We start from the raw sequence: 14,025 nt of genomic DNA on the forward strand, positions 1-14,025 counted from the left end.
ATTTGGTCCAACTCTAATCTTTTTTTGTTGGTATTTTTTTTAGTTGATCTGTCAATTTTTCACAATGGAGTATTGAGTTCTCCTACTGTAATTGTTTAATGTTTATGTCACCTTTATGTATAGTAGGGTTTACTTTATGAAGTTGAGTGTGCCAGAATTTGGCTCTTTTATGTTTATAACTGTTACCTATTTTCAGTTGTTCTATTAACCAATATATAATGACCTTCTTTCCCTTTCTAATGAATTTTGGCTTGAATTCCACTTGGTCCAAAAATAAAATAGCTACTTCTGTTTGTTTTTTTGTGCCTGTTGGTTGGGATATTGTCTACCTTTCTTTTTGTATTTTAAAGAGAAAAAATATAAAAATCAAGAAATATATAAAAATAAAAACAACTACTACAAAAACATATGTCAACAAACAATGAAAATAGTGATATAGGATTTCGAAACAAGATGATAGGAATTTAACAATATTTGATATATTGCATAGTGTTATCTTCAAAATGGTAGCTCAGGTTACCAGATATAGGCATGCAAGACTGATCAAACTATATAATTTCTCTTTGAGCAGTTTCTTTCTCTTTTACTATATCCTTGTAACTGTTAGATCTTACCTGGTCTTTCATTTTCTTATACTAGAGAATCAATATGGTGTTCATCTATGCTAGTCTGATTTATTTCACTAGTGAGTATGGTTTCTAGTTGCATCCATTTACCTATAAAAGCCTCAAGTTTATTGTTCCTTATGACTGAGTAGTATTACATTGCTTAAAAATTACATATCTTTTATTACCCATTCTTCAGTTGATGCATGTGAGTTGTTTCCAAGATATGGTTATTACAAATTGTGGAGCTATAAACATGGAGGTACATATATTGCTGTGATACCATCCTTTAATTTTTAGTTCATGAAGGACCTTTTAGATTAAGTATACTCTTGTTACAATTGTAGAATTTTTGATCCATTTTGCCAATCTGAGACTATTCACATTAAAAGTTATTACTGAATTGGTTTATTTGAGTGATTTTTCATTGCATTATTCAGGCTGGTGTATTAATTTATTTGACTTCTCGGCACAGTTGACTGCATTGACTCTTTTTTTTTATTGAGAAAAAGGAAAGAAGCAGAAATAGGGTACGAGTTATACAGAATTTCAGAAAAAATAAACAATAGGAAATCATTAGTTAATAGATTACATATTGTTATCTTAGAAATAGCTGTTCATGTTACAAAATTAAAGCATATAAAGTGGACTTTCAAACAGTGAGACTGGAAACAGTTTTGTTCAAGGATCCAACAAAACTCAGTAATATGGTTATCTATCTTATACACTTAAATATATATGCAGTTATATTCTTTAGAGCACTTTCTTTTCCTTTCTTTTGTACAATGACAATTACACATTTTGGGTTTTATTACTCCCACAGTTCTTATTAATTTTTTTTTGAAGAAAGTAAAACCAAATGTGACATAACAGAACAGAGTCAGTCAAATCAAAAGGATGAACATAATAGATAATGTAAAAACAAAATACTAGGTGATCAACAATGGTTACCATACTGCCTCTTGCTATCTTAAAAATAATTGCCTATATCATCAGTTATAATAAAATTGAACAAATCAGTAAAGAATAAAACCAAAACATTGGAGACATTACAAAACATTACAGGGCTTTAAAGGAAGATAATAGTCAACCGAATGGGCATCATAATGAATCTTATTGTCTTTACAGTTGTTCCCTATACTTTCGAACTTGGTACTATCAAGCAAAGCAGAATAGAGGAAAATCAGTCAAAGCAAGATGGTGAGTGCTATACAGGGTTTCAGATCAAGTTGACTCTTGAGAGGATATCCTTGAGAATTTCTTGAAGTGCTGGTTTGGGGATCATGAAATTCATAATTTACTCTTTGTCCTGGATAGACCTTATTTTTCCATCAATTTTGTAATATAACTTTGCAGGATGTATGTCTACTTTAGAAATTGCTTTAAGATTCAAAATAACTTCACTCTAAGTTCTCTTGACTTTCCAGTTGATATTGAGATATTTACTGAAATTCTGATGGGTTTATACTTGTAAGTGATTTCCTGTTTTCAAGATTACGTCCTTATGTTAGACCCTGGTTTTTTGACTAAAATGATGCATGGTGAGGAATTTCTTCTATGATCCTGTCTATTTGGGCTTTGATATAGATCTTCACTTGTCTGTGTGTTAAAATCTTTTTTCAATATTTGGAAAGTTTTCTGGTACTATTTATTAAACAATCTTATGTCATTTTTGCTGCCTTGTGATTTCTCACTCACTCCAATTAACCCTGTATTAGTCTTTACATCATCTAGCATCTCTGTGATCTACTGTTCATGTTTTCTTGTTTTTCACATATCTCTGAGTACATAATCACTGTCATAAGCTCTATTTTCCAGTTCAGTTCTGTCACTCTGCCTTGGCATCTGTCACTTTCAATACCCATACTTTCAATAGGATTTTAATCTTTTGGATGTCTTTCAGTTATCTTTTCAGCTAGTGTCTTTTTTGATGTTATGTATTCAGGGTGAGGCTAACTGTAAGATTTTGACTTTATCCAAGATCTAAACGCCTCTAGTGTTTAGGAAATGTACAGGTATACAGTGTAATCAAATTGGCACCCAATTCTCTGGAAATGAATTGCAGTACTATAAATAACAAAGACAATTCAGATCCTGGCATATACAGAAATCCAATTAATGACCACAACTATATCATGCAGGAAATGGAAATAAAATTATCTATAATAATGGAGTGAAACAACATACATATATTCATACACACCATGAAAATCAATAATGTATCACCTTTAACTCTAGAAAAGTAATTATAGTATAAAAAATCAAACTAGATATTTACAATAAATACACAATAAATATCTACTAAATGTGACAACTATACCTCTACTAGCAATAGAAAATAGTTCAACAGTAATAATATAGACTCAAGTAATACCTAAAGATAAATAATAAGGCTTAATGATTATATTATTGAAGATAGAGTGGCTGGGGAATTGGAGAATAAAAAATAAAATTTAAAAATAAAGAAAAGAAAGGTGAAAAGAAGAAAAAAGTCAGAAAAAGGATCATTTTAAGGAGTAAAAAGAAATTAATTGGATTAAAGCTAATTAAACCTAAGAAAGAAAAAGAAAAAAGAAGAAGCATAAAAAAATGGAAAAAAATACAAATATTTTAAAAGGAAAAAAATCACTGTTCTTTCTTTCCCCAAATCAATGATTCAAAAAAAAATCCTTTTTTATTTTATTTATTTATTTATTTGTTTATTTATTTATTTATTTATTTTTTGAATGAGTGGTTTCCAGGGTTTGCAGTCCTGGAGTCTACCCAATATGGGAAAGGAATAGTGAGACACTGCCACGACCTACTTTATCCACGTTCATATTTTTGTGTGTGAATGCTGGCTCCTGCACAGCTTTTCTGTTGAGTATGGTCAGTCAATGGTATCTGCCCGAAGACTGATTCCATTTTCTGTGTCCTTCTGTGTGTAATCCATGCCCCCTCCTTCACTATCTCCTGTGGCTGTCGGCTACCCAGGTACTTTGGCAGGGCAACACCAGAAACCCAGGAATATAGCTACAATGCAATGATACTACAGTCCCAAATGGCTGATTAAACCTTTTCAAACGTGGCAGGCACTTCATTGGACTGTCTTTGCCCCAACTCCAGATGCTTTGCTCAAGGAGTCGCTTGAAGGATAAAACACCACACTGTTTTCACATTTTGTAATAACCATGGGCTTTTCTTGGGACCAATGCGATTGACCTGGAGTATTCTCACTGTTTGGAGCCACCAGTTCTCTCTGCGCTTACCCTGCATCAGCAGAGACAAATATCCCTGCCTAGAAGCTATGGTGAACTTTCTAGTTCGCCTTGTGTATTTCTCAATACTGTGCTCCATTTCTATAGTTTCTTCAGTTTTCAGTCTCCCTGTCAGCTTTCACTCAACTCCTGGAGACCCATCTATTTTCTCCTCTTCATCAAGTTGTTTTCTTCCAGGTGACTGAACTCCAGGTCCCAGGGAGGTTGCATTTTACTGTGGGTCTTTCTTTGCTCTCTTGGTTCCCCCACGTTACTCATTCGTGCCTTACACATGAGACCCTAAAGGTGAATCAAAGAAGTGTCACCCCACATGCTGCCAACAATTTGTGTTGCTCAAATTTCTACTAGTTATATTTTCCTTTTCTTTAAACTCTGTTTTAACGCAATTTCTGAGAGTCAACAACTTTTCTCCCTTGAAAATTATAGGGTGCCCAAACATACTTATAAATGGGGCATTTATTGCCCATGTGGTAGGAAGCTCAGAGTGACATTTTCAAAAGAGAAAAATATTTTATAAAGCAATGTTTAATGTTTTGGCACATATACATAGAACAAAACAGTTTGTATTTAATGAGACTTTATTTTGTCATAACATTCATGTTATATTTCTTCTCACTGTTATGTGTCATTACATATCAAAAATATAATCATGTATTCTGTTTACTTTGCCATTTACCTAGGATAAACCAAAGTAAGCAAATGTAAGAAAAAATGTATATATTAACCTACTTTTTCATGCATAACCCTAAATTTGCTCATTGCAAGGAGAAATTGTTTGGGAAAGTCATTAGGACAGCATAATTACTTCTGGTATGATTATGGATCCCTTAAACCTTGTGACAGTTTCATCACTTAGTTTATTGACTACAGGGAACAGCTTCTAGTACTTAAAGCTAAATTTTCAATGGATATTGGAAATGATGTCAAGGAAAGCCACTCCTCTAAACATCACATCTAACTTTCAATACCTCATTATTGACCAGTTGCTGGCTCATTCATTCAAATTATTTAATTGAACAATTCAAGTCAGGGCATAAAGTAGACAAAGTAATTTAGTGATTGTCAATAGATTGACATTTACTCTGAAAGATTTGAAACTTTCTATATATTTTGCAAGAGTGATTGGTTGACCCATTTGAAAAGCTCATGATCTGAGTAAACATTATCTTATCTTGCTATAAATCCTGCTTCTTAATTTTATGCTTATTTAAATTTTCATGAGTGTTTATTAGTGTTGAAGAGTTTTCCTTTTGGGTTTGTATCTTGAACAATTACTCTGATGAAATTCCCTCCTGCTTTATTATTTAATAGTATAGAGTCAATTTGCTTAGTAAGTCAATTTGCATAGTGAGTCAATATTTTAAAATATTTAATTCAATCTTGATCTCAAAATTTAATAGAATATGCCAGGATTTAGCTCAGTGGCACAAGCACCTGTTTGGCAAGCACGAGGTGTGAGTTCAACCCCTAGTACCCCCCAAAAAATTAATAGAATAAGTATTACAAATTGCAATGAAATATTCTTCATGAAGGAAAGGTTTCAATAAGATAAAAGATTTTCTTCTACTTGTAATTGAAACATAAGTAAAATATTTTCCAAGGGCTCATTTATAAAAGATACAATCTTCTCCAATGAAATAATCAACTTGTGGGGCTGAGGACTTGGCTCAGTGGTATGTGCCAAACACAAGGTTATGAGTTCAATCTCTAGTACTGAACTTTGTTCTGAAATAATCAATTTGTGATACAAATCAAAACAGAAATAAAGTATGTGACATCATAGTCCCAGAAATCCTGTACTTTTCAAAGAAGTTCTACACTTTTCCCACAACATTTGACTCTATTTCCAAATGATTCATTAGAAATTTTAAACACATACTTTTCTACTGAGAAGAAACTCATTCCTAAGAAAAATGTTTAAAGTTAAAGAAACGTAATTAATAATTTTCTCATATTTCTATTTTAGTTTGCCTCTTTACTCTCAAAATCATAATCAAGTGTTTTGAATTTTGTATCTGTATGTATAATAGTATCCTGATACTACGTCCTGAATATTTTATACAAGATATGCATACACATGAAGAGTTCTTGAAAATTTTGTTGGGATGACTCATGGAATTATTTATATTAAAAAATAAAAACTGTGTCTGCATTTAATGCAAAGAGAGTTGTAGCAAGTAAGTAAAATCATGACTGGCATAATATTAAAGAAGTTGAAGTTAATTAACAAGTGTTACCCAGCAAAATGTGTTTAACAAAGAAGAAATTTAAAGTCTAATTTTACACCAGACACAATTGAATGCAGATAAAACTATAGTGATGACATGCGAATGACTGATTGCTTATAAAGTTGTAAGAGTAGGTAAAAGAAAATGGGGAGACAAGATTATAAAGAAACATTGGAAAATTTGGCTTGGTTCAGAACATGTTTACTGATTTTGGTCATGAGGTGTAGGCATTTTATATGTGTACCAATAGATTATAACTATTTTTACATTTCATTGTATGTAAATTATACCTCACTTAAGTCATAATATAGATAGTAAGTTTAACAGAATTAAAAATAAATAATAATCCACAGTAGAATACAGCATACATTTGTCAGGCATTAAACATTTAGAAACGCGCTTAACCAAATGGGGCTGATTGAAAAACAGCACACTGAACCTAAAAAAAAAAAAAAAAAAAAAAAAAAAAAAATTATAGGCTGATGGTGTAACTCAGCGATACATGCCACTGGATTCACTCCTCAGAATTAATTTAGCTAAACAATTAATTAATTGAAAAATATACAGGCAAGGCATGCACCTGTAGACCTAGCCAATCATGAAGGTGATACAGGAGGATTGCTTGAGTTCAAGAGATCTAGGTCAAATTGGGCAAGAAAGTCAGATTTTTTTTTTATGTGAAAAAATAAATTCCCACCTGCACCTAAAATATTTAACAAAATTCTTATCTTGTAACTTAAATGGTGCCTGGAGAGAATTTTTTATGCATTTAACATGCATTTCACACTATTACACAACTTATTTCAGTGAAAAGAAGATGAAGAGTTCCCATTTCCCAAATGCAGTTGCACAATTATGAAGACATGGTAAATGTAATATCGGATGATTTTCTGAAAGAACATTTAGTACATTTACACAGTGTTAAAATAGTAAGATTTCATGACTTGGCTTCTTGATATAGAAGAGATGTGAAAAATACAAGCTACAGGAGGCTGATGCCAATGTTAGAATGAAATACTACTGGATAGTAAAGGTTTATAAGTAGGAGTACTTATAAACTTATAAAACAAAAAATATATAAACTATAAAACAAAAAATATAGTACATTATACACATAAATCAGTAAAATAGTCATTTATTATCTTCATCAAGGAGGGGATGATTTTAGTTGTTAGTGATAAAATTCAAGACTTCAAACAAAAGTTGAAAATTTAGAAAATACATTTTTGTCGCAGAATCATGACAACTTTCCATTTAAAACAAAAGTATTTCTTATTACAAAAGTATTTCTTAGTTTTAAATGGAAACTCATTAATGTATATATTTATGGGAACAATGTTAAGTTTTGATAAGGGTTTGATAATATAGATTTAGTAATCAAGCCAATTAATATATTCCACACCTTGTACTGTGGTATTTTGAAATTAATTCTCTTAGAATTTTCAACTACAATTTATTATCACCTGTCATCATGCTTCTCGTTGTTTTATTTTTTTATTTTAAAAAGAAAAAACAAAATCTCCACAATTATACAGAGTTTAAAAACATGATAAAAAGAAAGTACAATGGTTAATATATTCCAATTGTTGTCTTCAAAGTAGTTACTCAGATTGCAAGATACAGGCATGTAAAATTAATCAATCAACACAAGAACCAACTGATCTTTTTAATTAACTAAAATGAATTAGTAGTTATAGTTGCGTTAGCTATTCTGTTTTTTCCTTCTGAGTAGTTTTTTACTTTTCTCAGTATCCACTATAGATTTTGTATCTTATTTGCAACTTTACTTTTTTATACTAGGCAGACAATATGTTTACACATGGAATTCTGATTTATTTCACATTTGATTATGCTCTCTAGTTGCATTCATTTACCCATAAAAGCCTTGACTCTTTTTCTTTATATCTGAGTAGTATTCCATACTACTCAGATAAAATAAAAATATCCATTTATGTCCATTTATCCATAAATATCATTTATATCCATTCCTCGGTGATAGAGATCTGTGATTTCTGAGATATAGCTATTATGAATTATGTTGCTATAAACATGGGTACACATACACTGCTGTGGTACAATGTTTTCAGTTCTTCTGGAAAAATACCAATAAGGGGACTACCTGGGTCAACTTGGACCTCTAGTTCCAATTTTTTGAGGAATCTCCACTCTGATTTCCACAGTGGTTGCACCAGTTTACAATCTCGCCCACTATGGAAAAGTGTTCCTTTTGCCTGACAGTCTCACCAGCATTTGCTTTATGATAGACATTCTTGCTGGGATTATATGGAATATTAATGTTGCTTTAATTTGCATTTATTGGATGACCATGGGCTTGGAAAATTTATTCATATATTTATTTGATAGTTGTATTTCTTCATCTGAGAAGTATGTATTCATCTCAGATGTACATTTTTGGATTGGGTTCTTAAATTGGTCTGATTTTTTTTCAATTCTTTATATGTTTTAGATAGAAGTTCTTTGACTGAGGGACATTTGGCTAATATTTTTTCTCACTCTATAGGTTTTCCTTACTTAATAGGTGACTTACTTTGAGGCTCTGAATCTTCTTAATAAGATGAGACCCCAGGTATTGATTCTTTCAAGCACTACTTGTGCAGTTTTAGATTTGTTCATGAACTCTCTGTCTTTACATATATCTTTCAGTTTTCTCCCTACTTTTGATTCCAGTAGACTTTTGTTTTTATTTTTTTTAATATTTAGATCTTTGATATATTTTGACTTTAGTTTAAGGCATTACCATGCATTCAACCATAGTTATGATTCTGATTTTAGTCTTCAATATAAGGAAAGCCAGTTTTTCCAGCACGATTTATTAAAGAGGCTATCTTTCTTCCAGTGGACATGTTTGGCCACTTTGTAAAAGATAAGGTGGCTGAGTGTGAGTGTGTTTGGAGCTGTGTCTGTATCTTCTCATCTGTTGGATTGGTCTTCTGGTCTGTTTTTTTTTTTTTTTTTTTTTTCCCAGTAACATACAGATTTTATCACAATAGTTTGTAGTATAATTTAAAATCAGGGATATGATAGCTCTTGCCTTGCTTTTGTTGCTCAGGATTGTCTTAGCTACTCTTAAGTCTTTTTTTTCCAAAACGATTTTAGGAATGTTTTCTTTAGGTCTGTGAGTTATGCTACTGGCATTTTGATTGAGAGTACATTAAATCTGAATAACAGTTTAGGGAGAATGACCATTTTTGGTATGTGGTTCTTCCTAGCTGTGTTCTGAATGCCCTTTTTGATCTCTTTTTTTGAGTGATGTAGTTTTCAATGTATAGATTTTCACTTCCTTTCTTAGATTGATTCCTAAGTATTTCATGTTTTTGTGAAGTTTGTAGTTTCCTTCATTTCTCTCTTTGTGAGTTTGTTGTTTGTGTACAGGAATCCTACTGATTTTTGAGTTTTCATTTGCATCAATCTAGTTATACTACTGAATTTTGTTATTAATTCTAAAAGTCTTTTGGTGGAGACTTAGGTTCATCTATGCAGAATATCATGCCATGTGTGAAAAATGATAATTTTATTTCTTTACTATCTTTTTAATATCTGTCTCTCTTGTCTAATTACTGTAGATAATGTTTCACAGAACTCTATTTAATAGCAGTAGTGATAGTGGACATTGTTGTCTTGTTCCTGATTATAGAGTGAAAGCTTTGAATTTTCGTCAGTTTAATATGTTGTTGGCTATTGGTTTGTCATAGATGACTTTTATCAGACTGAGGCAAATACTATTTATTCCAATTTTCTGTAATGTTTTTATCATGAATGAGTGACTTTATCAAAAGCTTTTTCTGCATATATGGAGATAATCATATGATTTTATCTTTGGTTTTGTTGATACAGTGTATTACTTTTTTGCATATATTGAACTTGTATTCCTCAAATGAATCCTACTAGGTCATGACATATAATCTTCTTGAAAATTTGCTGTATTTTTTTTCTTACCATTTTACTGAGGATTTTTGCATGTATGTTCATTAGGGAGATTGGTCTAGTGTTCCCACTTATGGCTGTGTCTTTTCTCTGGTTTTGGTATCAGAGTAATACATGACTCCAGGAATGAGTTACAGACACTTGCTTTCCTTTAAATTTCACTAAAGGGTTTGAGGAGTATTGACATTCAGTCTTCTCTAAAGGTCTTATACAATTCAACTGTGAAACCATCAGGACCTGGGATTTTTCTTTAAGTTTTTATATATGTTTTTAGTTTCATTAATTTATATTGAGTTGTTCACAATCTTTATAACTTCTTGATTCAGCATTAATCATTCATATGTTTCCAGGAATCTGTCCATTTCTTCTGTTTTCCAACTTCTGGAGTAAAGATGTTTTAAGTACATATTAATGATCTTCTGAATCTCCACATGGTCTGTAGTGATTTCACTCATTTCAATCCTCATTGTTTGAATTCGAGTTTTTCCTTTTTAAAATAACATTGGATAGAGGTTTATCACTTTTATGTATTCTTTCAAAGAACCTTCTCATCAATTCATTAATTTTTTTGTATTGTTTTCTTACTCTTAATTGTGTTGGTTTCGGTCTGATCTTTGTAATTTCCTCCCTTGTATGAGTTTTGGGATTGACTTGCTCTTCTTATTATAAAATCTTGAGGTACAGTATTAGAATTTATTTGTACTCACTCAGTTTTCCCAATATGAGGAAGTACTGCTCAGTTTTTCTTTTAGGTGTGTTTTCATTGTTTCCCACAAAGTCTAGAAAATTATTTATATTTTCATTTGATTATAGATATTTCTTAATTTTTTTCTTTAATTTCATCTGTAATCCATTTGTTTTTCAAGAAGGTGTTATTTACTTTCAATATGTTTGTGGAGTTTTTTGGCTTCTTTTATCATTAATTTCCATTTTTATTGCACTATGATCATATAATACACAGAAATATTTCAGTTCCTTAGCATTTATATAAGCATGTTCTATGGCCTAATATATAGTCTATTTTAGAGAACATTCCAGGTGCTCTGTTGTTATAGGGTGAAACATTCTGTAAATATTTTTTAAGTCCATTTGTTCACAGGTTTGTTTTACTTCTGCTATTTCTTTGCTCTTATCTAGTAGAGCTATCTCTTTGTGACAATGGGTATTGAGTTCTCTCATTGCAGTTGTGCTTATTTCATTTTTCATATCTATAAATAATTATCTAAATAGTTGGTGCTCCTATATTTGTAGTATAGTCGTTACTGTCTTCTATTCCTCTTGAAGTTTTCCTCTAAAACGTATGTAGTGCCTTTATCTCTTTTGATTATTCATGGTTCAATGTTTGCTTCATCTGCAAATAGAATAATTAACCCTGCTTTTTTCTGGGTTTCTATTTCATGGAGTGTTGTTTTCTATTCTTTGACTTTCAGTCTATGAATTTCTTTTTAGTTAAATGTTTTTATTCTCTACAGCATATTGTTGGATCTTGTCTCTTGATCTACTCTATCAGTCTGTTTGGTGAATTTAGGACATATAATATGATGGTTTTAACAATCATGTATTGAATTGCCTCTGACATGCTATTTCCTGCTGTTGGTTTTCTACTTTTCCTCTCTCTTCGTTTGCTCTGTTTGGTGGTTTCTTTTTGTTGTTTTTCTTTGAATTGTGGCCATTCTTGTCTCTGTCTGGAATATCTTTCGATATCCTGTGTAGTGTTGGTTTAGTGATCATAAATTTCTTGTATTGTTCTTAGTCACAGAAGTTTCTTATTTCTCAATCAATTTTGAAATACAGTTTTGTGAGATACATCAATATGGATTGGATTTTTTTTTTCTTTCAGAAGTATTTTACACTATGCTCTTTCTGACTCATTTATCTGCATATCAGATTCTTTTCCCATTTTTTCCCAATTTTTTGCTACTATTTGTGTAAGTAGTCTTCATATGTTAATTGTGCTGACCCCTGCTTTTTTGTAGACACCTATCAGTCTTGTATTTTTTCTCATTGCATCATCTTGCAGTTGTTGAACTGTTTGTTGGTTACTTGTTATTTTTAAGACAGCTTTTCTCTCATGATGGTAAGTTTCTTTTCTGTCTTCAAGATTAGGGAGCCTATCTTCAGCTTCATTTGAGTGGTTTTACCAGCTTTCAGTAGAATTTTTAATTTGCTGAATATCTCTTTGAATCTGTTTCATGCATTCTCTTTCTGTATTATATTGTTCATTCAAGGTTTCAATCATTTTTTCCATTCCTCTATTTTTTATCTAGATCTTCTTTAGATATACTCAGTATTTATTTCATGTTTGAGATTATTAACCTCAAACGTTTAATAATTTGAGATTATCTGATTTTCTTATATCTATAGCTTCATGGAGTTGTTTCCTTACTTCAGTTGCTATCATTTCAGAAAGTTCAGATGTACAATTTCCATTCTCTTCCATTTCACTGTCTTCGGGTTTGTTCTCAGTAGGCTGGAAGACTAAAACTGCCACTTGCTCATTCATGTTGTCATTTCCTCGGGGACCCATGTGGCTGGCCAGGAACCCTCCTGATGGACTGTACTGTAATGCTGCACCAGGCAGAGCTTCAATCCTCCAATATCCCTGTAATTAACCAGGGTGCCTCACCTGAACTATGGTGTTGGGACCTGTGCTGTGATGAGAAGCACTCAATTCTCCAAGACCCATTGGTTAAGCTGGCCACTCCCTGATGGGTGGCTCTGAGGCTTTGGTCTGGGATGGGTTAGGTATTTGTGACCTGTGAGGCTGGTCAGACATTTGCCTGATGGATTGCACTTGAACACTGGGCTAAGAAGGGCATGGATCCTCCATGTAGCTAGCAAAGATGCACACTTGGAGTGTAGTGCTGATGTCTTGCACTTGATTAGGTGGAATTCAGAACCTCTGGGACCTAGGAGGATAGCCAGAGTGTGCTCCTGTAGTGGGGTACCACCAGGGCCTTGCACCTGGCTGGGAGGAGTGCAGAGCCTCTGGACCTCATGACTAGCCTGGGTCCACCTCTGGTAGATGGTCCTGGCACTAACTGACATTCTGTATATCTCACTTGTCTGTATATCAGCTTCTTTTCTCATGCTTGGAAAATTTCTGCCATTATTTCTACAAATAGTTCTTTTTATGTCATTTATGTTGACTCCCACTTTTTCAGTTATATCATTTTTTGTCATTTTGCAGCTGTTGAATTAGTATTTCCTGATTTTTTGTTATTTTCAGGAGAGATTTTCCTTTCATGATCATCAGTAGTGAGCCTGTCTTTAATGTCTGTATGTATTCAGTTTCAAGCGGTTTTGCAGCTTTCAATGGAATTTTTCATATCTATATATCTTGTGAGTCTATTTCATACATTCTATTTCTTTCCTATATTTGCCATTCACAATTTCCATCTTCTTCCTTTCATCATGTGTTTGTTTTTATTTACTTCTACTCTAGATTTCCTGTGTATTTCCTTTACGAGTGTTGATATTTCTTTTTTTTTTTAATCTGATCTGATTTCCTTCCTAGTCTCATGGATTCTTTTGAATACTTCTATTTCTATCATTTCAGAGATTTCAACTGTGTGTCTTTCAATTTCTTTTGTGTTGATGTTTTCTGGAGTTGTTCTATGTAGGCTTGAGGTCTGAGATTGCATTTTGTTTCTCTGTCTCATCATTTTCTGTTTCAGAAATTTTTGTTTTGTTTTCTGTGATGATCTTTGTGAGTTTTTGTAGTGGGTAGCTGTATCATTAGTATCAAGCCCTCTTAAGGGAAATCTGTTCTTTAAGATATTTTCTATATGTGGAAGATTCTTGGCCTATGTTTGTTATATGATCTTATCTTCCTATTTAGGTAAGGATGGGATGCTGGCATCTGGTTTATTCCCCAGTTTCTTGGTGTAAGGCTGTGTTGAGGTTATTACCCAAGATCATGCCAATAATGTTACAGAAGGCAGAAAAACTGATATCAAGAAAGATGACATTGTAGCTAGAGTAGTAAAA

Source organism: Cavia porcellus, unplaced genomic scaffold (genome assembly GCF_034190915.1).
Source record: "Cavia porcellus strain 051 isolate PalLab524CR breed Dunkin Hartley unplaced genomic scaffold, mCavPor4.1 scaffold_8, whole genome shotgun sequence".
NCBI classification, from domain to species: Eukaryota; Metazoa; Chordata; class Mammalia; order Rodentia; family Caviidae; genus Cavia; species Cavia porcellus.